General features: G+C 30.1%; 2 long non-coding RNA genes across 9 annotated transcripts in view; one reads left to right on the plus strand and one right to left on the minus strand.

Annotated features, from left to right (window-relative positions):
• LOC121129857 (uncharacterized) overlaps positions 1-27,888 on the minus strand; it is a 41,593-nt gene that overhangs the window by 5,129 nt on the left and 8,576 nt on the right. The window contains exons 3-10 of one of the 8 annotated variants that reach the window (XR_011783734.1): positions 26,558-27,033; positions 24,026-25,772; positions 22,084-22,225; positions 21,634-21,712; positions 20,755-21,318; positions 19,848-19,914; positions 19,263-19,788; positions 17,451-18,024 (exon numbers count right to left, since the gene is read on the minus strand). This is a non-coding gene — a long non-coding RNA (uncharacterized lncRNA). Of the gene's footprint in view, positions 1-17,450; positions 18,025-18,914; positions 21,319-21,583; positions 21,713-22,083; positions 22,226-24,025; positions 25,773-26,557; positions 27,034-27,888 lie in introns of those variants that run through there. The other 7 variants (XR_011783732.1, XR_011783735.1, XR_011783733.1 and 4 more) reach the window with 7 other exon arrangements.
• On the plus strand, positions 15,711-22,471 carry LOC139907266 (uncharacterized). Its single transcript, XR_011783736.1, has 3 exons — positions 15,711-15,845; positions 15,903-16,085; positions 22,130-22,471. It is a non-coding gene; the product is annotated as an uncharacterized lncRNA (long non-coding RNA).

Genomic DNA, 27,888 nt, shown 5'->3' on the forward strand with positions numbered 1-27,888 from the left:
GATGCCATGGAGTTACTTGATATTTCATATTGTTTTTCAGATAATATTAATTGTAGGTTCTCACATCTTAGGAAATCCATTAATTAACTTTATGTCTTCTTTAAAGCATCAGAAATTTAATACAGATGCCTTAACGATGGAAAGTGACTTTTCATATAAAATAAATAAACATCTTGGATTGAATTTGTTTTAATATAAATAATATATTTTTTTGTGATGAAAATATTTTTATAGTTATTCACGTTATAATATGGATATCTTGTAACATATATGCTTAATAGTTGTAAGTGTTTGATGATGACTAAACTCCGTAAAAACCAAGTTTAGGAAATATTAGTTGATAAATATAAATTACTATGAATACTATTTGCAATCTATGTAAAGTTTTTATAAATTACTTCTCAGCCCTCTACTTTTTATAACTTTTAAGGACCCATGTTAACGATCAAAGGTTCATAGTATTTAAAAATTATAATGGGTATTCAATTGAATACAGTTGAATACAGTTGAGATACAGCGAATTATGTAAATGAAAATGATAGAAAATCTGGAAATAAATTCAAGGAAATAATAAAAAAAAGAGATCTGATAGATTCTGCAGCAAACCTTAGGAAGGATCCTGAACATACATTTTTTTATTACCAATAGGAAAGGAGTAGTCAAAATCTCTAGACTCGACTACATATTTTTATCACCACATTTGGCTTTGAATATTAATCAGTGTAAGATAATAACACCGAAGCAATCGGACCATAAACCCGTTTTGGTTACCATTAATTATCCCCCGAAGCACGTGAAGAAGACATAGATCCTGAAGGTCTCCCTATTAGAAGACAACCAAACAAATACAAAGATTCGGGAAATAATTATGGATATATCATCAAAACTACAATTTAAAATAGTTGTTATATATCTTCATAGCTATAAGTTTTAGTGACCTATGAATAAATGTTCCGTGTGTATTTTGTGTATAATGATATATTAATATTAGATTCATTCTCTATTCTCCTCGTGTAAAATAAAGTATATATATAAACTCCATATCCTCATGTATCTCATATCCACGTATATCATATGGTCGATAACCCAGAACCAATCTTAAAAAACATAATGGAATAACTTAAAAGTAAGAAGTTTGACTTTATAAAATCAAAAGTTAAGGCATACAAAGGTCATGCCACAAGGAGCATCAATGAACTGAAGCGTTAAAACAGAATGGAATTAGTAGAAATTTCTCATCAAAGGGCTCATGGAAGATTACGCGTCTTGGGGGATATTTTAGAATTAATGGAGTTCAAGTCTGAAACAAAGGAGCAGCAAGAGGATATCTTGATGTTCATGGAAGAGAGAGATCGCATGGAGGAAGAAATTATGAAGGAACTCACGAAAAAAATGGAGGAACTAGCAGGCAAGGAACATCAGTATCTGCCTTCAAAGGATGGAGCGTGTAAATTATACGGAAAAATTGCATATAAGGAACCGGAACTATTGAGAGGAAGAATTGATTTGAATGAGTTTATTGAATGGAAACACAGTTTTGAAAACTACAGGCAACTAGCAGGAGTTGATAGCTACTCTCACGCAAAACAGCTAGCAAATTTAAGATCATTCATGGATATAGAAATGAGGGAGAAATAATGAGTCTCAATTGGGATTAAACAAAACACAGTGTTATCCATTCATGAAATTTTAGAAAAGTTGAGGAAATATTTTCGCTCTCTATATATCATCATTCTTGATAAGGTTAAATTCTATTCCTTATATCAAAAAGAAGGTCAATCATTCGAGGACTTTTATGTAGAGGTAACTCGAACTGCAAATGTGGTAATAAAGACTGTTTCGAAGAAAATATCAAAGTTAAATTAATTGTGGGACTTCAAGATGAAGAAACGAGGGAAAAACTTATGGCCATAGAAGTTTAAAAATATGTACACTTCAAAAAGTTATTGATATATGTAGAGCTGAGGAAATGTCGTAGAGATATGACGAAAAGTTAAATTCTGTAAAAGTCAACAAGATAACGAAGGGAAAATTCAGGGATCAATCCTTTAGTCGAAACAAAAATAGTTTTAGCAAAAATCCTCCTGAAAGAAAAATAATGGATTGTATATTCTGCTCAAGATACCATATTATAAATGAATGTCCTACTTGGAAACAGGAATTGTAAAAGAATTGGTTATTTTAAAGATTCAAAGGTCTGTAAAAATGGAATTGCAAGAAACAAGAGTCACGGTAAGAAACGTGACCACATTTAGTCCCTCACCTGCAATACAAGTTCGATTAAACTCTCTAGATGGAACATACTTATGTAATCATAGTAAAGCAATTCCGGATTATAGTAGTGAGGTATCAATTGCAGATGAAATTTTTTTACAAGAAATTGGAATGCCACTTAGACATTTAAATATACCTTCAGATTCTCGTTTGAATGGAGCTACTGGAGCTACTTTTAATCAACTAGGATCCATAATTTTAAATGTAGGTTTTGAAAATGATGAAATTAAAGAAGAGAGTATAACGAAAGTATTTATTAGCAAAATGTTTAATGAAGATATACTACGTATAATTGACTTAGACGTTTTTTTATACGTTACAGTAGATTTGAAAACGTCACACTCCATGAAATTGTAATTCATTATGAACCTTATTCTCAGAATAATAGCTAATGAAACGACAAAGTAGAGTATTTCGAAATATATTTGAAGTTCCAGATTTAAAAAAGAAGGCTTTAATTAAATATAATCTACATAATAAAAAATATACCATCATACATTTATGTTAAATATACAAAATTAAACAATTGGAATCATATAACTAATAACAATAAATTATATATACAGAATATTGAAATTATAGATTGATCCAAATAATATTTTCTTGTTCTGACACCGGAATCCAGTTAAATATGTCATAACTTTAGGTTGCAAAAAACAATCTTTTTTTTGCATTTAAGTTGATTTTCTTATAAAAAAGATCGATTCCCCGTTTCTCAAAGTTTATTTTTAAATGTATGGATTGCCGATTCGAAAATGTCCCAAAATAATTAAAAATCCAAAAAACGAATTATTGTATAAATGGTAAAAATGAAAACTTATATTGAATTAGAATTAAAAACGGGGAAAAGAGATGAATTAGCAAGTTTGTCTTATTATGGTTGAGGTAGGAACATACTTATAATTATAATGGCCAGAGGGATGGAAGAACTTCAAAAGTTTTTATTGATAAGTTGTATTAAATTTTGGAGTTATTTATAAAATAAATTAATTAATTCGAAATAAAATATATAATAATGTACATAGTATTTAGTTATTGCTTGCTTAATATATGTCTGATTTTCAAGTTTTTTTACCATTTTCATCGGTCATCAAGTTAATATCCTTCTTTGACATCTGTTTTTTTTCCTTATATGCTCAAATATTACGTCCTCTTTTGCAATATTATCAAGGCCAGTTTTGGATCAGATAGCCCTACTGGATGTATTAACTAAATTGCTGAGTATTATATTCGCTCTATTCAGCTCCTCTCTTAAAAAAAAGATTGCACGTCAGAGCCCATGAATTTGGTCTGATCAGAATGAAATATAGCCTTAGATACGTTTCTTAAAATTCTGGACAACTTTTATTTAATGTCTAAAGTCTGTATCTGTCTATAATATTATATTATAGGTGATATTAATATCCTACATGGTATTTTATTCGATACTTTATTATAATATTGCTTAGTAATATTTCATTACTAGGGGGGTTAAATATTTTTTGTTATATATGATAAATTAAATTTCTTTCATATAGAAATAATAGGATGGTCATTGGTCTATAGATATATATTCTATTCCTATCCTTTTGGAAGCGTAGCTTAAGTTTAGTATATATAAAAAAGAATAAATATGAAATAGCCATGATGTATAGAGACGAGGATGTTGACAGCTAACACTAAAATACTTAGGTTATGTTTGTGTTAACGAGGTAACACCAAGTAACACAACCAAAAATTAACGTCCGTGACATATTGTGCATATCAAATTTTTTCTCCACTTTCTATATAAGATAATAAACTACCTCTGTCCGTTTTTAAGGGGAGGCTACTATATTATTTTTATAGTTATTAACAAATTATGGAATTAATAATGGCTGTTTTCAAAATGCTTCGATGCTTTTATATTATATATCTATCCCAACGAAGAATATGAGGAAGAGAGATTGAATGTTAGTCAGAATTGTGCTATACTGCTTAGAACATGTGTTGTTTGACAGTGCTTTATTAATTTAGAAATATTGTATCCTTTACAGTCTACAAATTGAAATATTTTTTTCTCCAAATACTATTTAAGGAAAATGAGCCAATTTGTTCGTTGTTTCTTAAAGTATCGTATGTAACAACTAAAACCGGAAAATGAAGGGCATTTATTTTACAAAATCATATAAAAATTGTGCTTGGTAGAACTTTTATTCAATATTTGAGCCCTCCAATCTAATAATTACATTAATACGAGGCCTAAATCCCGTGCAAACCTTCACACTCGAGCTTTTTCTTCTCCTTCTTGATAGAAGCCTCTAGAGACTGGACACTCCTATGAGGAGTAGCTCACACCCTATTTTCCACACACGCATACATAAAGTAGTCCAAGGGGTTTGTATCTGGAGAGGAGTGTGGCCAAATGTTGAAGTCTTAAAAGGACGTAAAGTCGTCTCTCACGAAGGCCTAAGTATTAGAGCCTCGATGACACGGAACTCCGTCTTGAACGAAAACAAAGTTGTCCTAAACTTTTTTCTGACCCAAGGTAGCACTGTCTTATCCAGAACCCGCTCTTTCTTCTCCACAAAATAGGCCATGAGGGGAGGGAAGAGGACAGACTCCACAACACCCAAGACCATGATTCTGGCTGGAATTTTTGGTTCTGAAGACATTTTGTCTTACTGAAGATGATACATTGTCTGGGTGGTCTTTTGTGATCTAGTGGCTTTTCTGCTTATTCACAGTGGCATCAACATAGAATATTTTTCATCTGAAAAGAGCAAAACTTTGTCTAAATTTTTGTATTTTTGACAAAATTTAGAATCTTCTTTGCTCTTTCTAACCGTCCTAGCTTGCCCTGTTCACAAATAAGGTGTCTTAGCCTCCTCCGTGATTTTGCACCAATGTCACTCTAGATTGAATACAATAAAATGTAAAACACTGCATAAGATCAACCCTGTAAAACCCCTTCATATCCATTTTAACCCCTTAGCCGTGAGATCAACTTTTCAAATCCAGGTCAATTTCTTTCGGACACAAATTATAAATTATAATATTTATCTTTTGTAAAAAAAAAAACAACAGCTGACACAATATTAAATAAATATGGTAGGTTTAATTTCTGAGAGACAGGATTTTAGCTGTCCAATATTTGAATCTTTGTATGGAGGGGGGAGTCATCATTCCTAATCAGTCGTCTGCGAGACAAGAATCATGACGAGTTCAAAGACCAATGGATTTTGAAGCAATGAATGGATTGTTATCCTCTGGGAAGGCTAAATATTTAAAACAATCCATTAATCCCTTCCATTCATCACTGTTGAAGTAATCATGATAATGGATTCACATCGATCAAAGAGTCCCTGAAGTTTATAAACTGCCTTATGCTTTGTAGTCCCATTCTAATCTAATTAGTCAGCTTGCCATATTGGAGATTAATTATTTTCATTTCAAATTCAACTGGTGATCTGAAGATATGAAGGGTAGTAATAGATGTTAAAGACTATTTGGTATAAACACCTTACTGTACTAAAGTTGTGCAAACTGATGAGTAAAAAAGACAACCAAGCAATATCTACAAATTTCATTACTTTTTGATCATTTACATCGGTATAGAGAATACAATTATTTTATAAATAATTCAAGAGAGTTTTATTGCATTATATCTTAGGAAAAAACCTATGTTTTTTTTTCATCATATCAATAAGGAATGTTAAAATTACAAATATCTTCATTTTATGAAGGCTGAAGTAAAATATCTCTTTGAATCATAACATAATGAAAACTTTCATAAATATATGTACATACATAATGTATGTATAATTTTTCAACCATAAATAATTTTCTCTTCTCTATCTCTTCTCTCCAAGTATTATATTAGCCTGTCCCAAAATGATTGTGGCAGGTTTTTTTTGAAGGAGAAGAGTTAGCAACAAAATTCCCCCAGCATCGATTTTCGTATCTTTTACAGTAAAAAACATTCCATGGTTATTCGGAGACTAAATAGCTAATTCTTACATACCACATTTGCAGATGTTTCTCCATTCGTCGCTGAACATGGGGACTCACAATTTTCATTCGTACTTTTTGATACGCTACACACTGTGCAAAACAGTTTCTGTGATCCACATGGACCTCACTATCGTTTAACTTGATTCCTGCCCTAGTCGTGCACCCATCTTTCGGTGGACAAGTCAGATCCAGGATGACACTCAGGGGTCTCATCAAGACGTCCAGGGGCACTAGAATACCTAAAAACATCGCCCCTGTCAAGGATCTGGTAAAGAACAAGCCCCGATTGAGAATTCGAGAGGTGTCAATGGAGCTTTCCCTACCATCCGCTAGGATTTTAGAATCGTTACTGATGATCTCCGCTACAAAAGCTTCCTCAGCGTGTGGGTACCCCATTCTCTATCTTTTATTTTCCATTCAAGCAGTTCTTAACACAGAGAAATGTGAAAAAGATCAAACAGAGTCCGTACAGCCCGGATTTTAATCTCTTTGACCAATTTGTCTTCTGTAAGCTGAAGCACTTGGTCCAGGGTTGCTATTTTGATAGCCATGAAGACCTCAACGGGTGATGAAGTAAGTGAACGAAGAGGAGTTCTCCAGGCAGTTGGAGGAGTTGGAGAAACATTGCTACGAAATTATCCGAGCCAAAGGAGACTTTGTGACATAATTGAGTACTTTTTTTAAAATTTTTGAATGTACATAATTTCTTTTCTTACGATGCAGTCTCAATCATTTCGGAACGATCTGATATTACTACAATCTACACTGTACCTACCATATATTATTCATTTAACTTGATAGAATTACTTTTTGATGTTCAAGGATAGGGGGGGGGGGTGGACCCCAAAAAAGGACTGAATATATGTATGAGCATTCCAAGTTAATAAAACACATATAAATTTTATTCCATTTAAAAAAAAAAAAAATAAGGGAGTAGAAATCGATTGTGAATTCCTGGTTGGAATTTTAAATTATATACACACAATGTACAACATATATGTATGTCCTATATATTTCCTTGGTACAAAATATTCTTGTATAAATTTAAGCAATCTACATACACAAGACTAATAATATAAATTTGTCAATTTGATCCCTATCTCGATATTGACACATACCCATACATATTTGTAGTGTGGTATATCCAATATATCGATGTATGCATATAGTTTAAAAATAGAGAGTTGAGTACATTTTGTACGAATAATTTGAGGATGCAGCAGATAAATCAGATAACTCCAATTTAAAAGAACGCATCTCCATTTTTTTGAGCTATGAAAAAAGTCGTTTTATTATTGGTTTTGAATATTTCCTTGCTTTTTTAGTAATATTTTTATATTTAAAAATACGATGGTTGTTTTAAATGTCCGTGCAAAGTCCAAGAGATGGAATTAATGGCGTGTATCGATGCTACTTATTTAGTAGCATCTCATGGAAGATACAAAAGAATTATCAACCAGATCGGTCTTTTTTTTTCTATGTGACATTAGCTTGAATCGAGAAATCGGCTAGAAAGATTGTGGCAACTGTTTTTTGGATTTGCAATTCATAATCCTCATCGATTATCTAAACAAGGGTAAAACTATGACAGGTGCATATTATTCATCATTATTGGTCCGTTTGAAAACTGAGCTGCAAGATAAATGCCACAACTGGCCCACAAAAATTCCTTTTCCATCACTACAATGGACAAGCTCACACCTTAGTACACCACTTATACCTATACTGTTCTAATCGAAGGTGCAGAGTTCCCATAATGTTTATTAAGCTTCCTTTTTGTTTTCTTAATAATATTTAAGTATACAAGTATTAAGTATTTAAGTTTATATAGGAGTTGAACAAAAGGAAAAAATAATAATTTGTGCTCACAATTGAATTAAATTGTGACTATCTAAATTAAGGAGATATTAGTACGTTTATTAACTAATCTTAACAGTTTTGAGTAGACACATACTTTAGCTAATATATGTACCACTGTAGCTATTGAATAAAAGCCGGAGTTACAAGGAAAATAAGACACAACTTCTTTCAGTTTTAGACTTATATACGTTATCAATACTTACAGTATTTGTAAAGCAACATCATTTTTGCTTCATATTAGACATTCTTTGTTTTTAGTATGGTACAACCTTTCATTTAACTATTAACCATATACACGTTAAGGGAATGTAATTTAAATCAATAGGACTGACAATTTTGAGCATTCGGGATTCAAACAGTTTGCTATATCTGTGGAATTAACTATCCTGAATGTTTGACACTCTCATATTTGATTATTTTTCACATAGTTAATGAATGAACTATAGTTAATTGCACGTTAATCCTAATATAAAATATTATTTATATGACACACTGTTGACATAGACTCAAAGTAAGTTCTAAAAAAACATCAGATTTTGGGAACAACAAGATATAATTTGTTATTATAATAGTAAAAACATTATAATTACATATTTTGTATAAGACGTATTGGAAATATTTATTAATTTCTAAGAACTTTTGATACTAAAAATGTACTCATTAGTTTTGCTGAGGTTGACTGGGATATACAGTATGTAACACATATACCTGAAATTGAAGAAAAGAAAATAGAAAAAGAAGAATAACGACTTGAAATCCAACAATTTAGTCAAATTCACTAAAAATTTACTTAAAAATTGCAAAATTTGGGAATAGTTCTAAGAAAATACATTTTTACAGCAACAAAAAGTTGCTTGTATTTTTTAGAATATTCAGGAGCTTAATACAAATTTACAGAGATAAAATTCATTTCCAACTTATTAGAAGCAATTTTATAAAATTTGGGGTACAGAAAATCCCAGTTTACTAACGAAAGGTTAATAGTGTCTTGAAATGAAAAACCTTAATTTAGAAAACCCAAACTAAATGATATATTGTTTTATAATCACTCTGTTGATCAATATTTTCGTAGGGAGTGGATAAATATATAAAAAAAGATGTACAGTTTTTATGTTAAAATTTTAATTTTTTTGGGTAAAAACTTAAAGTCATTCGATATATCGTAAAATAAATAAATTTAACTCCTAATTATTAAGATACTGCACCATATAAGAAAACTTTCAACACTTAACCCATTATATCAGTCTCATTATTCATGTCCTTGGGTCAATTTGAGCCAAGATGTTTGATTATAGAAAAAATTGTCAAAGACAAAAAAAAAAAATCCTCAAAAAGTATTGACAAAAATATTTTTATCCATAAACTAATCTTTTATTTCTTCCTTAATATACTAATAATAATTAGCCTAATGGTTTAATTCAAAAAGCTGACAAATCCAAATTATAAAAAACATGATGCAAAAAGCCAAAAAAAGTGTGGGTATGTATTTTGTGCATATGTCTTTTTTGTCTTGTGTAAATTAAATTCGGATTTAGTGAGTTCCATTCATATTTTGGGCTTTTTATATGTGTAAAAAGTGTTTTAAGTGCTAGAAGTCACTTTTTCAGTCGTTATTTTTGGAATACTGTGTATTGGAGGTTAGTTTCTGAGAGCCAAAGATTGTCTCCTGAGATCTCTAGGATAAAGCAAGTCATTGTTTTTGATTGTTGTTCTTCTCATGAGGAGGGTGTTTATATATATTTTTTGTTTCCATATATGTATACATATTATATAACTTTTTTTATTTAATTATAAAGAAACTTTTAAAAAAAAATATGACCAACAAACCTCCCAATAAACCTCGCGACTATAATATCAGGAAATCATCCAAGATTGATGGAAGAGGTTACTTCAATGTCTTGAAGGAAAATAAAAGCATTCATAGAGATGCAGCGGTTCGTGTGAACCTGGATAATAACTTTAAATGAGAACAGAAGATTTATGCTTAAGAGGAGATAATGTTAAACCCATTGATATATACGATATAGCAATCAAATATGGTTTTAATGAGCATGAAATTGCTGAAGCTAATCCCAGATTTAATCTTGGTCAAGCTTGATTTTATACTAGATTATCCATAGACGTTAGAGGTCTTAGGGGTTGATAATTTAAAAAAACAAACCAGAATGTGATGAAAATAAAAGGAATTGACAATGTTAATATTAATAAAAAGAAATAATTGGTTGTGACACTTATGTGAATGCTCTCTTTTATAAAATGATAACACAAATAATGGGGAAAGTAGAAAGACAAAAAAACAATCCAAGCCTAATTGGGAAGTCGATTTAATTTTTGAGAGCCGTACTCGTGCTTCCTCTGTGGGAAAAAGAAGTAAACCGGATACAGATCTTTCCCTTTAAGATAGAAAAAACAGTCAAAGAGCTCTGAGTCTGGTGCTTCTTGATAGTTGGTGGACCACTCCTGTTATCCTTTTATTTATTTTTTTACATTATTATAAGATGAAGCTATCAAACAAAAAAATATAGACCGAAATTGTTGACTTCTTTCCTATTAAAATTTCCAAGGAACAAAAATTGAATATGGTCATCAATTGAATAATTTCTTTAAATATGACAGAGGGTAAAGATGGATGATATGCAGGAATGAATCACTTGATGTGAATGGACCCGACATCGTTTGTTTTCAGGATATTAAATCAGAGATCTCTTCTTCTTGTTCCATTTGTTTCTTTAACTGTTCCATTTGCTTACCAAAAAGATTTCATTGTTTCTTTAGTAGAAATGAAACTAATTGCTCTTATTTCAAAGAAAATCAAAAACGTTTCCTCTGTTAAAGGGTTCTCCTACAAAAGTATTTGGCATAAAATTTGAATTTCTTTAAATAGGATGAGTTTATGTCTAATAAATGCCTATAAGCCGAATGAAAGATCTACTTCCTTTTTTTAAGCAATTTTTAATAACCAAATAAACTCCGTTCCTGCTACTCGGAGATTTAAATGTTGATATCCATAAATTTGATTCGCACTATCCCAACCTTACTGCTCTACAAAATATAATTCTTAAATTCTATCTTGTAGACTTGACAAAAAAATTCCGTCCGGAAGAAAGTGTTTTTTGGAGGAGAGGGAATCAGTATTCCAGAATTGACTTGGCTTTGATTTCTCCTACCTTGACATATATGGTAAAAAAAACAAAAACACTTTATAAACATGAACCTTCCTCTGATCATAAATTGATTTGCTGGGAATTACACAGACCTTATAAAACTTCTTAATCAAGGATGCCATTAATGGTTGATAGAATACGATAAATGCAAAAAAAAAAAAAATAATTGCTAGGAGGTTCTAACGACTCTTTTCATCCAACCAAGCGACTCGGAGGCTCATGAAAATAATTTATTCTACTACTTCACAGTTTCTTTTGGAAAAAAGGAAGGAAACAATGCCATACGCCAGTCAAATGGATAATGCCCTCAATAATTGATCAATTTTTGTACGCACGAATTTTGCAAATTTTCTGAATTTTTTTACAACTGCAGAAATTGCTGAAGCCGAAATGAAAGAAAAATTTGAGTTAAAAGGGTCTAAGAATTTTTTCAAGAAAACCAGTTTTTCTGCCCCCGCTGTAAAAAAAATTATTCATGAAGGAAAAGTTATAACTAAACCGGTGGATGTGTACGACTTCTTTCATTTCCATTTCCAAAACAAAAGAGGCCATTGTCCGAAAAGAGATAATTTCCACTGCTCAAGGGAAATATATCTTCTCCAAAGAGATTATATCTAACTTTATAGGAAAGTAATATAAGGATGATAAAGCCTGTGGTCCAGAAGGTGTCTCGGGTAAAGTCTATTAGAATTTTAGAGATGAAGTCGTTCCGTATCTTTTAAAAATTGGACGTTCTATGGAAAAGTTTGGACGACTACCCAAATCACATACAAAAGGAAAAATTGCATTGATTCCGGAAAAAGGAGATGGGACAAGCTATAGCCATTGGAGACCAATTACTGTTCTCAATTAATCATATAGGATTCTCTCTGGAGTATTGGCTAAACAGATGTAACCTATTCTCAACAAAAAAATTGGATTGAACTAAAATGATTTTTAAGGAATAGGAAAATTTCGGATATTCCATGCAATATTCAAGCTGTAATTTATACAGTGGAAAGTAGGAAGAAGTTTGGAGTAATAATATAAACATACTTCTGCAAAGCCTTCAACTCTATTTCAAATAGGCAAATTCTTAGATCTGTAAAAAAGTTTCTTGCGAAACGTTTTTAATCCCTGTACATGCCTTGCTATATAACGGCACATAAACGCACTCATTGGATGGACTAGAAACCCAGCCAATCATCCTAGAAAAGAGCTGTCGTCAGGGATTACCCTCGGCTCCACTACTTTTCATAGCTGCAATCAAAAAACTTGTTTTAGGTGTTACAAAGCTTTGGGATTAGCTTTGAGGGATCTCATCATATTATTGATTTGTATGCAGATTATGTAACTTTAACCGTAGAGGCGAATTCTGAGTCCCAGCTAATTGCCCCAATAAAAGTCTTAATGAATTATTTTTGGAAGTTTCAAGAAAAAACAGGATTGGGTGTGAATAAAAATAAAACCTCTATTTTACCTTTAGGCTCCTGGAAGCTTGAAGATGATCTTAAAGTCGGAAATTGTAAAGTTAGAAGAATATATGAAATCTTGCGTATAAAATGGAATAGCAGTGGTATTCATGAAGATACCTTGAACGAAATTCGGACCTCCGTTATCAAAAGAATTTCTTTTTGGAAAAAATTCAACCTTCAAAAAAGAGTTGACTTTTATAACAATTTGGTAATACTTTAAATTATATATATGGCTACAGCAAGTCTGCAACTAGCTGAAAAAGCTGTTCTAGAAGAAGAAAAATGGCTTAATGGTATAAGAATTATAACACAGGCATGAAAAGACCAAAATCCTGTATACGTGGTGGAGTAGCCCAACTATCTCATATTGTCCGGAAAATTTACTCCAAAGTTTTTGTGGATATTTCAAGAAATCCAGCAGTATAATTGAGAATAAGCATAACGAACCGAGAACTGTACATTTGGCATATGATGGGGACTAATCTGGACAACAAAATTACGTCTTTGATCTTTCTAGTTTGGGGCTTAACTCAGAGGATATTTTGGATCCTCACCCTTGCATTTAGAAATGACTCAACCATTGATTAATTCGACAAAATATAAATAGTAAATTCGTTTTTAGAATTTTAAAGGACGTCTCAATTTTAGAAGAACACGCAATCACACGAGATATTTTAACAGTTCATAATTTAAATTCAGAAGAATTGCTCAACAATATTAGAATAAGATTTCCACTTGTTAATTCTTCAAAATATTATTCCATGCCATGCCGTGGCAACTTAAGATAGTCCCCCTAAACTTTGATGCAGCCGTGAATGGACTCTGGGAGCTACATTGTCAGTGTTTGGGCCTCCCTAGGGATTGAAAAAGAAAAACAATGTTTTCTCTGAGGGGAATAAATAAATCTTCACAGATTGTATTAACTATACTAGGCTTTGCAAGGACTGTGGAAAACTAGATATTAACACACTTCATGCATTTTTAGACTGCCCTGCCATCTATATCCTTAAATATTTTGTATCCATAAATCTAAAAGGGTTGACGAATGGGGAAGAAAAATATGTTAATGGCCTTGTTCAAAGAAGAACGGTGGAATTTCTAAGGTAACAAGTGCTCTGGACTTTGCAATTCTTAATTGTAAAGCCCTCATCGCCAGCCGACTTACTAACTATCAGCCTATTCGGTAGGATGAGTTGAGAGGTATCATCTTGGCAGCTTCAGACCGCTATGTATCTCTCACAATGAAAATTCCGAAATCGGGATGTGAGTCATGGAATTTTGCAGGGGAAGAAATCCAGTACCTTCCATCAACTTCACGGAATCAACAAACTTTTTTTAAAAGGCTGTTAAGAAATTTTAACAAATATTTATCATAATTATTATTAGTTGAAATTCTACCCCGGAGCATTAAGTATAAACTATAATGTTTATTTATGTACTTTTTACGAAATTGCTCCGGTTTATTTATATATACAATGTATGTTCTATATAATATATAAACTAAATATAGAATGTTGAAGAAAAAAAAAAGAAAAAGAACATATAAATAATATCATTATCAAGACAAAAAAACCCAGCATTTTATAGACGTCTACGTGCGAGTTGGTTTAGGAAAAGGGTAAAACCCAATAATTACTAGCCTGAAAGATAAAGATTTATCGAAGTCAGAATCCTTGTCATACGTCCTACAATAGCTATGTCATTTAGGCTTTTTTATATTTTTTTTTAACCCGAAATATGGTAGTTAACTTGAGTTTTTTCGTATCTAATAAATAAATTATAAACAAACTATTTGTTTTTTAACTTGATACCGAACAATTATAATAAAATAACAATTAAGTTAAAAGAGGAAAAACACATAATAATTTAATATTTCATTACATTTTCAACTTCAAAAACTCCTATGTGATATATTATTAAAAGAAAATATATAAGAAAAAACAAAAACAAGTAAAGGGGCACAAGGCTAACCCGTGTGTGTAAAATAAAGAACATTTGGTTAGTCAGATAACTTTTTTTCTTTAATCATAGTCATTAAAATATATTTTTTAAAAGTACTATTCACACAATTTTACGAAATTTATATCAAAGAAGTGACGAAAAAAAATAGCACAAGGTTTATTAATTATTATTATTTTTTTTATTTCTTCCTTCCATAGCAATTGTGAATCTAATGAGACAGGTTAGCGAATGCACCAATAGCTACAAACACGATATAATGTTTAAAAAAAAAATAATCAACAATAAAAAAAACTTTAGATGAAGAAACTATGTCACAAAAAAAATAATTCTTTTTCCAATTAGAAAATATAAATTTCCTTATTCAATGAAATATTCGAATAAATTTATCCTTCTTTTAAATTATTTATACACTAATATAATCGGATTTAGTTAGTAAAATGCTTATTTTTAAAATTATATTTCCTGTATTCTACTACATTTATAATTATTTTAAAGAAGCTAAGTTTTCCATTTTTACAACAGAAGGTGATAGATTAGTGGAAAATAATTGATCACTTAACGAACACTTTCTATATATTTTCAAGTTAATTAATGAAGCTTTTGTCAATATTTTGTTTTTATATAATTATTTTATGGTCATTAAACGCCAAATGTACAAAAAAGAAGAAAAAAGGTGGATCAAACTAATGGATTTGGCAACAGTTGAATGGGTATCACTGATTTTTTTGGAATGTGATAGTGATGGTACTCAAAGATTTGACCTGATAAATTATTTTAGGTTCACAATAGGTTCTTTTTTTTTTACACAACTTGGTTTGTGGACATCCTTTTGATTCTAAAAGGTTTGAACTGTATCATGTAACACTTTTTTTTATTATTAAGTTAACTTAGTTTTATATCAATAAAAAAATTGTTTATAAACAAAGATTTTATGTGTTATGTAATATATTCCTCAAAAATTTATTCACTTCTAGAGTACGATAAACGTTGTGTGCCCCTATATTTAGTAAGAATATAGACGAATAAAATTTTATTGAAACGGTTGTTGTTGGAATGAGCTACCTACATACCATATAAATGGATTGTAAAAACAGCTTTGAGATTAAACGAGGATACTGTCAAAGAGATGCAATATCTGCCAACCTATTCATTGAGACGGGTGACTATTAAATTAGGAAAATTGATGTCAATAAATAATTCAAAGGTATCACTACAGGAAATTTAGAACACAATGTCGAAGCATTTGTGGATGATATTGCAACCTTGTTCCCTGGTATGACAAATCAAATCCATAAATCTATGGAAGTGACTTTGAAGATACTTGAGTTATACAAAAATGAATTAAAGCTAGAGAGGATGCTGAAAATATTGAGTACCGGTGTGTTTATCTATGATGACAGTAAGTCTAATTGCCTGAAAGAAAAAATTAGAAAAAACACATCCAGATATATGTACCTTAGAGAGAATAACCTGTTCGTAGGGAAAAATAAATTGTAAATATAGTTGTACGTGTCTATCAAAAGAAAAGTTATGATTCTGAATCCTTATTAGATTTTTCAAAGGTGGAAAATTTCCCTATGTCTAAAAATAAAGATGATATATCGATAATTTTAGACATAGGGCTTGGCAAAACTATTAAACAATATTCTAACCCTCAGCTCTAATAAATGCCTTAATAAAAGGCCTAAATCCCTTAAAGCTCTTAACTATTTTGTAAGAATCGAGCTGTGTACACTCCTTCTTGATAGAAGCCAACAGAGACTAGACACTCCTGTGATGAGTTGCACAAACCTTCTCCTCCAGATGCTCCTAGATACAATAGTCCAAGGGGTTCGTGTCTGGAGAGGAGGGCAGCCACATGTTGAGGTCCCAAACGTCTGGAAATTTGTATCTCAGGAAGCCCTGGGTCTAATCGGCGAGATGACAAGAAGCTCGCTCCGTCTTGAGTGAAAACAAAGTTTGATGTAAGCATCTACATTGAACCGCACCTTCCACCCCACAAAAATGGGAAGGCAGACTTTGCCTGTGCTGGCCATAATGCCTAAGAACATGGTTCTGTCTGTTTTTTTATTCTGAAGATACATCTAACTGAAGCTGCACCCGAGCTCTTTGGATATTGACAAGGGACATGCTGTGCATATATGCTTCAAAATTTTACTCCTTTGTTCTCACTTGTGTTGCTTTTAATGGAGTCGAAGCTTTACATAAGGAATCTGGAGTCACAAAACCTATCTTTCACCGAGTTTGAAGAAAATCGAAGAATACATTTCCTTTTTATTCAAATTGAAAAATTAAGTGTACAAATAGATAAGATCAACTCTAAATAATAACAGTAAAAGACTATTCAATTTCGAGTCTAAATTTGGAAAACGCAAAATCGACCATAAATTCTAAACAAATTGAGATGGATAACTCAAATGAAATTTTGAGAGGTGAAGGTCTCACAAAATGTTAAAAGGCATAGTTGACCATAAATTTTGAACAAATCGAATACATAACTCAAATAAATCTCTATTTTTAGGCAAAAAGGATTTGAAGTATAGCTTTGTACTCTATCGAGCGCCCATTTCTTGTTTATAATAAATATTAACTCATAAAATTATATGTATTCTGTTCTGATGTAATCAAAACACAATCAAAAGGAAAAATGAAGGTGAAAATTGTTGGATATTCCTTTTAACACGGTTTTTTCATTTGTTTACTAATGCATATACCGGAGGTCCCTTGAAATGTGAATATTTACAAATTAAATAATTAATGAAGATTCAGCGATAGAAATTAATTAATATTTCGATAAATTAAAACATAAATAATTAGTGACAAAATAAAACAAATATGAGCTCTCTGACTTTCGTACAAGTTGGGAAATTTACACCTGAACGAGTGTTAAGAATTTCCATTCAAGTCACTCAAGCAGTTGGGCGTCTTCGGGACCACCGTCAGAAACTCCAAAACGTCCAGAGAGCAATATTAAAGTGGGTGGAAAGAAACTTGTGAGGTTGGAGGGGTCACTTTTGAATCAGTTTTAAAGAAGTTTTTTGAAATCTTTCTTAACACTTTTGCCCCCCTACAGTCCTGATGCCAACCACCTCGACTACATCTTTTGGATGCATGTTCAGGGGAAGGACTGCATCCTGATATCCAAACAACGAGACCCTCAAAACCAATCTGCAGCGGGTACCGGGCCTTCCGCTACCGCATGGAAGCCATCGTTGTTGCTAAGGGTGACCACATTAATTATTAAGAGAATGTCCGAAATGTACCTCGGCGAAATGCCTATTCGGAAAATTGTCCTTCAGGAAAATGTCATTCGGCAAAAATGTTTTCGACCAATTGTCCTAGAATGATATTTGATTCACACTCACTCATAGAGAAGAAATTATACACTAGCATTATGTATATGCACATAAAAGATATTTTCTAGGTTAGATGGAGTAATTGTACTCAATAATAATTGCATTTATATCTCACCAATTAGAAAAACATTTCAAAAACATTAAAAAAAAAAAAATAGAAATAGAAATAAATACATTGGTTTTCAAAAAAAGTCATACAATAAAAATTATTTAAAAAATGTTCAGTCTAAAAATAAATAAGTTTTGGGGGCGGGGAATGAAAATTATATAAAAAAACAACAACAATTTGGCTTATAAATGCCCCCCCCCACAAAAAAAAAAAAAAAAAAAAAAAAAAAAAAATAAGTAATGGTGTTCAGCTCGTTAGAAATATTTACTCCTCACAAGAAGCAGTTTTTAAATAATTTACATTGAAAAAAACATATATTATTAACTTGTAAATTACTTTATTCTAAGAATTAGAGTTGCTTATACGAATTACATTAGATTACTGCTTTAGGACATGTTTTTTTCGTTTCTAAATGCACTTATTATTCTACATATCTAATGAGATACTTAGATAAATGATATGTACATATATTTCATTTAAAGACAAATTATGAAAAACTTTGTTTGATATGAATACTGACAAGTAATATATTATAATACAGTCAAATCCAAATCAGATCATCTTTTTCTCAGAAACAAATTATATGATAATAATTTTTGTTTCCTGGGCAACAAGGCTTATCAATATTTCAATTTATTAGGATGATGAATATAAAATTCAATTTAAAATGATAGTATGAAAAATAGGAATTTGTTTATATGTCATATAAGGTCAATTAATAATAAACACAAATTCACATATTTCGCAAAAACAATATAAAAACTTGTCGAAAAAACTGTATTTCAGAGTTTGTTTATAAAATGAATATTTTTTTAGAACATGCAGGTGAAGTTTTACAACGGATAATACATCGTAAATATCATATTCTTAGAAAATACGTTTTGCATATAAAATATGATGAGCCTTAGTTTCGTTAATAATCTCAACCTAGAAAAATAATCTTTCTTCTAGCTATAAAAAATTAAATGCTTGTTTAAGAGTTCACCGATGGCGAACGTATATATTGGACAAAGCGTCTAGCATTCAAAGAATATATAATCCATTATTTAATCCTTGATCGGACAAAAGTAACATTTACGTTTTTCTATGTAAAAAAAAAAATCGCATTTACTTCTAAAGTATTGTTTAGCCATTGTTCTAATAAGGATAGTAGGGCATTTTCCAGAAAACTCAAGCTCTTCTGTACATGATAATTCATTCTATCCAGATATTTATGAAAAGGGTCCCATGTCGAAGTTTGACAGAATTTTCTAAGGTCTGCCATACTCTGTAAATATAATCGAAGGCGTATTGACAATGCAGGCTTTGGAACTGGTTACAAAAGTTAATTTGTATTTTTCAATGGCCATTTTGTTTATGAGCTCAATTGAATTTTGTATTTCATCTGTAAAGTCCACTCCCCTCGTCCGGATGTTCTTATCTCTAAGATAACCTCTCAGTCTCTAAGAAACTTCTCAAAAGAGTAGAAGATATCAACAACCGTCCTTGATAGTCTTTGCATCCTCCCCTAGTAGGTTGTCAACTTTTCCAGAACCCTTCTAAGATCTCATTATAGTTCATATGTGTACCTTTTCTCTTAAAACATTGAGAGATGAACACTCCCTAAATGTTGCTACATAATATGAGTTAAGAGATTTCTGCAAAACATTAATAGAAATGATAAAAAGACCGTTATATCCATAGGATAATGAATTACCTTCACCGATAAATATTTTTCTAATTCATTTTTAAAAACGGCATTTCCATCATGATAATCTGTGTGGCTAAAAAAAAGGCACTAGTCACTTGCTCAGGTATCACACACATATAATTCTTTAAATTCGAATCTTAGATGCATCTTTAATGAGAACAAAATTTTACTTTCGTTTAATTGTATAAAACTGCACATAGAGCTCAAAATTAAGATTTAGATTTGATCTTAGATAAAAAAAGATTAGATTTTATGTTCTGTGATGGTTAACTTTTTTTTTCTCGAGAAAGTTAAGATTTCTTTCGGATTCATCGTATTTTTTTGAAAACGTCCAGAAAAAGTTCATGGGTACTGTATTCAAAAGGGACTTTTAAATTTAAGAAAAAGGAAGATTGTCATAGATAAGTAAAATTGAAGAATCTTTTTTGGAAAACAATATTTTTTTCAATTACTTTATATTAGTGGAACTACAAAGGATTTGTCGTCTAAAAAAAGTTAGATATCGATTGATTTTTTAAATTTAGCTTTTAATTTGTGTATGATGTTAAATATGCGAGAACATACTTATATATTTCTTCAAATGAAACAAATCTATCTTATAAAACATAAATCAAAGTAGTTTTTTTTATTAAATCGTTCACTAAAATAAACATTTGAGCTAAGAATGGTGAATTGTCCTCATTTATGATAATTCATTCTTTCCCAAACTAGAAAATTTCAGTAATGTGTATTATTTGATTCTGTTTATAAAGTAGAAAGATGTTAATATTATCTTGGACGGTAGAAAATGTGGATGAAAGGGTTAAGTGAGACAATTGATTTCATCTAAGGATTTTTTAAGTCTAAATTCGAAAAGTTACTCTGGTGTAGTTAACTTGAGCACTATTCTTACAAATTAAAATAATAAGCCTACCTTATTAAGAAATAAATATATAAAGACGACAAAACGATTTCGATGGGCAGTGAGGCAAATTAAAGCTGTAGTGTATTCAAATCTTCAGTCAGCTATGGCAAGTGGTAGAAACAGAGAAGTTGACTGGCCAACTTTTTATTAGACCATCAGAGTAGTTCAGTGTTGAATATCATTTATCTTGTTGTAACTCCCGATTATTAACGTAAAAAAAATAAAAATAGTTATACCTCCCAATACGAGTGTCACAATATACGAATTTTCACTCGAAATATTCAAAAGATCTTTCAAGATTACAAATCCTTCATGATATTTTTGCTATTTTGGGTATGGATGAATTGTTTAAAGGAGACAAACTTATTGTAAAACGTGCCAGGAAGATTAAAAGATTATTATATCGTCCTTTCTAAGTAGTGGAGGTCTTTACTGGTCATGTGTGTAAACTTGTTAGCATGGAACAAGAAATTAATGGGGTCCGTGAAATGATATGTCAAATAAATATGATTATTTGACTGAAATTGTGTTCTACATGGTCGATATCATCTCTGATGTTGTTGAGAAGACTGACTGTTTTGATAAAAAGGATGCCAATCATATGATATTTATCTTTTGTTAAGAATATTTAAGTTGTCAAGAAAATATATTTGAGTTTATTTTAAATCACTTTTATAACCATTTTCTGTTATTTATATTAAGTAAATGAATAAAACTGTGAAAAAAAGAAAAAAAAACCATTTCATATAGAGATAACACTGAGAATCACATTTTAACTTAATTAGGTAAAGCGATTATGTGTCAATTACGTAACATATATATTTTCTATAGACTGTACCGTAATGAGAAAAGTTTCTAATTGAGAATTGCAGGTTATTTTTACTTTACTTTTTATTCATCTAAACAAGAAAATATCCTATAATCTTCAATAAAAAGGGCCATCATGGACGTGTTTTGACTTGAAAATCTGAAAAATATCGGGAAAAAATTATTATTTCTAGTTGTTCCTTCAAAATTATACAGTTGAATCGAAATACATTTAAAAAAATTAAGTATTGTATATAATACTCGTAAGTATATCTTTCAACAATATTTAAACAAAGTTTCTTTAATTGGCTTCATATTATGGGCATTTTAGTCCTAAAGATGGTGTAAGTAAATAAATATACTCTTTTAGTACCGGGTATTACACGCATATATTTTACTTGTTTCTTCATTTTTAATGCATTTTTTAAGCCCAAGGCAAGAAACACTGTTCTAGCCTTGGGTTTGGAAACTTATGCCCTTTAACAACTTTTAAATATTTGCCATATCGAGAAATAAAGTCCTCTAGCATGCCTAAGTCCACTTTCAATATTTTATGTCTTCTCTTTTCCCTTTTCAGACAGCATTACACTTGGTCTGTTGAGTCTTGAATTATCGTGCGTCGAGAATGGAGGTGTCAAGGGAAGAAATTTGCCATATTTTACATTTTCAATATCTGAAAGGGAAAAATGCGTTGAAAGCGACTGACAATTTGAGATGTATGAATATTAGACATCTTTACTGTATTTTTAGAATTATGGAACCAAAAGCAGATTCATTTCAATTGAAAAAAATATAAAAAAAGCCTTAAACTAAACCCGTAATCCATTTTGAACATTATATAACGGATTCATGAAATGAAAGCTTCTAAAAAAGTATTAGAAAAGAAAAAAAATATAAATCGAATTTTTGTTCAATTGAAGAAAACCATTAATTTATCTTGTATCATTCAAAAACGTATGTATTTGTACATAAAATAATATATACATAATTATATTTAAAGTTAATTAATCCTTAGCATTATAACAAAGGAGTGAAATGTTTGAAATAACTTAAAAATATATAATGTAAATCTTAATAAAATGCATTCAAAGTTTTTTTCTTTTGAGATACAAATCTAAAAACGACTAATTTACTTCTACCTAAAAAGTATATTCTATATTTGTCGTAAAAAGTATGGAACACTTGATAAAAATGAAAAAACAAATGAAATCTCATCTAATTGTTTAAAAAAAAGTTGATACAACGAGAGAAATACAAGGTGGGTATGAAAAGTTTCCGACTTAACAAAGAAGCAATACAATTTTTTTTAATTTTTAATTTTATGTTTGAATATAATCTCCGTGTAACTCTACACACTTGTCCAGCGATGTTCCTATCTCTGTAAAACATTGAAGTAGTGCTCGGTGTTTCTTTCTGCAAAATAGTTGTTCACGAAGTTGATTGCCTCTTAATTTGACGAAAATCCTTGGACTGTATAATGGTCTATCCAAGTTTTATGTACAATAATTAATTGATGCCAAAACTCAGATGGATTGTGTCTAAACTATGCCAACAGAGTGATACTTCATTTTGTCCATTTTCACAAAATATTGAGTAACTGTCGACAGATGCTAGATAGAGGTGACTAGATTTTATTTACGAGTCGTCCCATCATCATGTTGAGGTCAGAAACTTTTCAAACGACACTTGTACTAAATAAATTCAAAGGCTGCAGTGAGATGTAGAGTTTTTATTACCCTTTCCATTTGTAGCATATATATATATATATATATATGCACTGATCCTAAAAACAAAGATCAACTTTGAAAACTGTTTACATCTTAATTACAAAAGAAATATTTTTTTTTATATTTTGTAAATTGAGTTACAATGTGTTTCCAGATAAGAAACTTAATTACCTTAACTCTACTATACTTTTCAAATGACCGGGGATAGTTGTAACATATTTTCATTTAGATTTAATTAGTGGGAGCTCGTTTCATTAGGACACGTTAAAATTTAACACTATGTATGTCTTTCAATGATTAACTTTACTGAAAAGTTATACCATTTTTTTTTTCACAAGTTGTAGCAAACTATAGTACTTGGAACGGTGCAACACTTTAGACATTAAATAAATATGTGTTAGAAATTAATGAAATTAAAATATACCTTTTGAAGACCAAATAACCAAGCTTAAAATTTTTTTAAATTAAATTTTTTAATATATTTTACGCGAGTTAAATAAAATATGATATAGGGATGTACCGATAACAAACTTTTGACCGATTCCAGTTCTCATTCCAAAAGAATATTAACAGATAATTCCGATTTCTTTTCATGAATAAAGGAATTTCATAAACAAATAACAAAAATTGTCTTCTTTTTTTAATGTTTAACTTTTCATTATTTATGGAAAGGAAAAAAAAAACAAACATAAATTCATCAATCATAATTCGTTGTCAATAAATTTAAATTTTAAAAAGTTTATTACTCTCCATGCTCAGAAGCCAATTCATTTTTGGTTGGCTCATACTAGGAAGTTTGACACTTTGTAGTGTTAGGTATTCAAAATGAGCCTCCTCGCCCCTCAGTCTCTTATTTTATCTTCAACTGCTTCACTAATAAATAAATAATAAATAAAAAAAAATACTTGTGATACTAAAAAAAAGCTATTTCCTATTATTTTACTGGTCCACATGAGATCAATTAGTCTTGAACTGTCTCCAGTTTCTAGCTGAGTTTTGTATGCTTCGCCTTAAGATTGAAATATGAATTATTTAACAAGTATACAAAAAGAAATATTAAGTGAAAAAGTTAGTAAACGGTTTTACAGTAAACCACTCAACCAAACTCTTCCCGTTACGTACTTTTTGAACGACTCATAAGTCATGATACAATTCAAATGTATGGGCACTATGAATGTGGTTATTTCTTTATTGTTACTTTCAACTAAAGTTCCAGTACAAACCTGCAAATTTTTATAATCTTTCTATGTACTTTCCCTCACTTCTATTTTTTTTTTTTTAGTTTGTCTGAACGACGTCATCTAGCTTAGCTATTTTATTGATTTGTACCCGTAGTTTTGTCCCCAAAAATGATCTCAAATATGTCATATTATCTATATAAATAATTATGTCTATTTTCGATAATCGATTCTGATACTTTAAAAGATGCCGCGATTCTTACCAATTTCGATACATTGGTATACCCCTAATAAGATACATGAATTATCATAGATCACTTTGTATGATGATCAGTACTTCTCAAACTTATCCCATTTTGTTCCCTCTCTATACCGTTTAAATAATTATTTTCATTAAAATACTTGTTGATACTTCTCATTTCCTTGATTTATGCCATGTATCCAATATTATATATGAATATCAATTTGTAAATAAGAAGTTTACAATGATGTATGAATATTTTTTACTAAGGGGGATATATTGAAACGTGTAGAAAATTATTAAATTACCAACTTTTGCTTCAAAAGTTTGACATAAAAATATGTATAAGTGAAAACGGCTTTGAAAACTTTCTAATTTTTGAGTCCTTACCCCGTAAGTGCTAGAGATAAATTAATGATATACAATTAAAACATAACATGGCACAGTCACATGGAAATAAAGTATTCAGAAAAACTTGTAGAAAAATTATTTGAGAAAATTAAATATGAAATAGGATGCTAATTTGGATTTTGAAGTGTTTAAGGATTTTATTTTGTATTGAATAATTTAGTCTATGTATTCAACCCTATATATGGAAATAAGCTAATAGCATAGTTTTTGCTGAAACCACATCTAAGATCAGATTTTGTTTAAACTCTAACTAAAAATAATTTAAACATTTGTCAAAATTCTGCAATATTTTAAAAGAAAACAAATAATGTCATCACACAAATGAGTATTCCTGTGCAGATGATCCCAAGATAAAATGACAAGATGCTACATAATTTAGATTAAATAATGAACTACATTTTTTCTTTAAGTCATCTTAAACTTTTGAAGACTGGGACATCAGTATTTGACCCTCATGATATTCCGAAAGAAACAATACTTTACCACCATTGTGTGCAAGAGAAGTCGTAGGGAAAACTGAGAGAACCAAACAAGATTGAATGTTCCTCCAATTTTGCAGAGAATTCATTGGCTAAACCACATTAAATTGATATCAATTGGAAAATGGAATGCTTCTCAATTTGTTGAAGTACATTGGTATGGGAATATGATGCCATTAATCATCTAAAAAAAAATTGATGAGTCTCAGTTTGGTTATTAAATGACCATCATATTTTTTTCGGAAATAAATTACATTTATTAATAAAAACTACAGCTAGGTGGAAAATAGTAAGTCTTAAGATCAAATACTTATTATGATGTTAATATTTTTGATTTTCATTTAAAGAAACAAGGACAAACATAAATTCTTAATGCTTATATTAAGTTATGATAAATCGAGCAAGATTTAACTGCATCAGTTTTTACTGCATAAAAAGTCTATTAATAATTGAATATAAATAATTTATTATCTTAGTTGTTAATGGAAAGTATCTAGCCTTAATCTAATGTATATTTATGCATTTTTGAGCCAATTTTTTTTTTTTAGAAATAGTAATAAATAATTCCCCCCCCCCTTTCCTTCTAAGTAGCATTTTATAAGTACTCTAAGGGTTAAATTGGTATATATAGAATGCAAAAAAGAAAGAAAAAAAGACATTTTATGTTATTCTTTGGGTATTATATTACATTGTATGTTTTTTTTTTTAATGTTAAAGAGGAAGTATTTTACTTCCAAACAAATTGCCATCAGGAAAAATAAAAAAAATAAAAAATTTTATGATTGGTAAATCACAAAATTATTTTATAGTTGTATTTTTCTTTACTATCAAGAAATATTTTGGCATCTATGTCTCTAAAAAAAATATATATTTTTTTAAATAATTAATTTTTAATTTTTTTTCTCTTTTTTCAAAATATTTTTTTTTATGTAAGTAAATAATTTGTTGAAAATCTTCTACAAAACCTACGATCCGATCATTTTGCCTATTGTTGACGGGATTCACTGTAAATGTCTTCTCGTCCGAGGAGAACAAAATTTGGTTTCCATTATACCGCAGGTCATTGTAAAACTTTTTGCACTGATCCAATCTTAATTGTTGCTGTTGAGTAAGGAAGGGTCGTTCAATATGTATTACAGACTTGCCACTAACTTTTTTTACTGAATTGGGCACCGTAAAAACAGCTCACCGAACGCTTCTTCGCCAAGTTCTTCATCTTCTGATTTTCCAAAACGGCTTTTTTTGCCGTTTCAGGCTTTAATTTGATCGGCCTTCTGCTTCTATGACGATCACTGATATCTTTACACTTGTTAACCATAATCTTGAACCTCCAGATCGTTGTTTTGCAGATAGGAAAGGTCTTTGCAATATCAGAATGGCTAAATCCGGCGCGGACTAAACAAGCCGCTTTTTGCTCCATTTTCGTTAATATTTATCCGGAAAAACTTGGAAAATATGACATTCAAAAGGTAAACAATCAGCTGTAAAATATGCAACTTTTGCATAAAATTAACAAACATATCTCTTAACGCAATTATAGTCATTTTCCAAAACTTTACTTAGGATGATTCCTATCATTTCTGTGTGTTAATTATAAAAATAATGTTTCAAACCTTTATTATTTATTAATGAATTGCAATCAATTATTGCAACTGTACATAAAAATAAATTTAAAAATAGAATGTGTTAAATGAATTGTGTAGAGAAAGTTATAATTTACGTATATTTTAAAGAGACGTACACTTTTATAAACGTGAAAAAGGATTATGGATTGACAAGAAATTTATATTATTTTTAACATGCTATCAATTATCCATATTTAATTTAGTTAATTAATTTCGCAGTTTATCTCTATTTAACTGAAATGTGGTTTCTATGAAGATTAATCACTTAATTCACAAAGACTTTCAAAAAAATTAATTTATAATTTTTTAAGGTCTATTAGATACTTATATATATTGGATAAAGGGTATCAAGACATAAATTAATTTAGATTATATGAATTTTTTTTAGAAGTCACTAAATAACCATGTAAAATAAAGATAATAAATAATCCCTAAATAAATAAAAAAAACAATGTTTCTGTTAGGAAAACTGTCCTTAATACATACATAATTTATTGAGTCTGTTATTTATGCATTTGAAGGTCATGGAAACAAATATATTCTAACTTTATATGTAAACTGCTATGAAGCCCTATATAGTTTGGTTTTATGCTTTTAAAAATTCGTGATCTAAATCGTTTGTATTTTTTAAGAGGACTTTTTTTCTTTTTCGAATTTTGTTCCTCTTAGCTATTG

Source organism: Lepeophtheirus salmonis, chromosome 14, assembly GCF_016086655.4.
Source record: "Lepeophtheirus salmonis chromosome 14, UVic_Lsal_1.4, whole genome shotgun sequence".
NCBI classification, from domain to species: domain Eukaryota; kingdom Metazoa; phylum Arthropoda; class Copepoda; order Siphonostomatoida; family Caligidae; genus Lepeophtheirus; species Lepeophtheirus salmonis.